Source organism: Medicago truncatula, chromosome 5, assembly GCF_003473485.1.
Source record: "Medicago truncatula cultivar Jemalong A17 chromosome 5, MtrunA17r5.0-ANR, whole genome shotgun sequence".
Classification (NCBI taxonomy): Eukaryota; Viridiplantae; Streptophyta; class Magnoliopsida; order Fabales; family Fabaceae; genus Medicago; species Medicago truncatula.
The window spans coordinates 21,837,958-21,840,382 of NC_053046.1; positions in this window are offsets into that span (position 1 = coordinate 21,837,958).

Sequence of the window (2,425 nt, forward strand, 5' to 3'; positions counted from 1 at the left end):
ACGAGGCTGTGGTTGTTGTGGTGGAGGACGAGGCTGACGAGGCTGTTGTTGTTGTGGTGGAAGGGGATAGTATGGTTGTTGGTAAAACGGTTGTGGCTGATAAGGTTGTGATTGATATAGTGGTGGATAATATGGACGGTGGGCTTGAGGCCTTTGTGGTTGATAGTTTGGGTTTTGTGGAGCTGGGATGGGTGATGGAATATTAGCAACATAGGGGTAGTTGGGGTATACAGGTTGGGATCCGCCATGAGCCACCATGCCGACCTCTTGAGGATTCTTCTTTGGGTACCCATTTCTGAACTTCCTATTACCATTGGATGACCCACTTGTCAAACTTCCTGAATAACCACCTGAAGAGGCACCATCTTTACTACCCCGTCCCTTACGGACCCATTCTTCAATACGAACACCCGCGTCTACCATGTCGGTAAACTTCTGTGAAGCACAAAGAAGCATCTTCTCTGAGTAGAAAGGGCTCAGAGTCTCATAGAACAGATCAGCCACTTCTCTTTCTTCCAAAGGCGGACGAATTTGAGCAGATTTCTGAATGAAGCGCTGGGCATACTCTTTGAAAGATTTCTTATCACCCTGAGTCATAGCTTCCAGCTCTTTCCGGTTAGGGGCCAGATAAGAGTTATATTTATACTGCTAGATGAAGGCATTAGCCAATTCCTCAAAAGTAATGATACCCTTCAAATTCATATACCACGTGAGTGCGGGACCAGCCAAACTGTCCTGAAAACAGTAGATGAGTAGAGGTTCATTCTTCCTATGAGCCGTCATCCTCCTAACATACATGATTAAGTGCATTTCAGGGCAAGTATTCCCCGTGTACTTCTCAAAGGTTGGCACTTTAAACTTAGGAGGTATAACCACATCCGCAACCAAGCAGAGGTCATTCAAATTATGGCTAAACACTTCCTTACCCCGGATACTCTTCAACTCTTTATGTACCGCATCGTACTTCTCTTCTAAGTTACCCACTCTATCATCACCAGTCACACTATTGGAATGATAAACTTGTTCCTCCTCTTGCTGGGCAGCATGCACGAGGGGTCCAGCATAAGTCATAGTAGCCTGAGGAAAAGGCTGGCCGGTCTGGTAGAACGGTGTTTGTTGCTGGCCAAGAGGGAACTGCATTTCCGGCGCATTATGACGAAGACCTTCATTAGTTGCGAGCGGCATGCCCCACGGGTAGCCTGGCGGCATACAGTACTGAGGAGGGAAAGAGAAACCGGAAGGTCCAACGGGATGGAAGCCTGAATTGTACATGTCAGTCACCAAAGGTTGTGTAGTACCAACAGCTGCGGTGGAACCAGTAGGAATTGGTTGTGAAGTATCAGCAGAAGTGGTAGGAATTGGCTGGATTGCAGGAGAACCAGCAGACTGAGAAGCTTCAACATGTGCCTGAGTGGTCTGAGCATTTTGCGCTTGAGAGGCTTGTGCCTGTGCGGCCATCATGTCAATCATCATTGCGGTTATCTTCTCCATACCTTCCTTGAGGTTACTAACCTCCTCCCTAAGGTCACTGTTCTCTTGTTCAGCAGTTGCCATCTTCTTCTTGATGTATGCTCGAGTACGGTGAACACGGGTAGGTTTGTACTGAATACGCCGGGCCACTTTGCTTCTTTCTGAGACAGAAATGAGGAGAGTATGAGACTTAGTTTTGACTCTTTTTATGAATGCAATATGATGCATGATATGCTATATGCCAAAATATGCAATTTTTATATATCTTTTTATCGAAGGACCTACAGAAGCAATTTTATAAACATATGACCTTAAACAAAACATTAAAACAGATATAGTCATTACAAGATAATTCCCTCTCTAACAACAAAGCCAAGGGATAAACTTTCAAAATAAAACAAAGATAATTCCCTTTAAACAAAATGAGCCAAGGGATAGACTCCATAACTATCAACTACGAACTGAAAAGACTCTCAAGCCTCTGAAGCGAACTAATCCTCAAAATCGGAATGCGGCCCATCAAAGAGATCCATGCGTTTCTTCTTCCGCCCGGGAATTTGATCAAGTGCGGCATCTTTCTCCTTGATACTTTTTCTCAGCTGGGTGATTACCACATCTTTCTTGTGGCTATCATAGGCTTCTTGCTCTAGTAGGACCACTACAGCCTCATACTCCTGATCCTTTTCCTGATATTTTCTTTTCCACCTATGTACTTCACGTTCCGCCTCAGCTAAACGCTCTTGGTATTCTTTCTCGGTGTCAAAGGTCATAGGTAGGGGTGGTGCTGGAGTGATTGCAGATACCAATCTTGATATCTTGTAAGGCATCCCAATTTGGACAGCTCTATCTATCACCCACTGAGTGTATGATTCATGAACGGCACCTGTCTTCTTCCCTAACTGGCCTTTGTCTCTTCTACGAATGGTGTGCCAAGCTCGCACAACTTGCTCCCTCA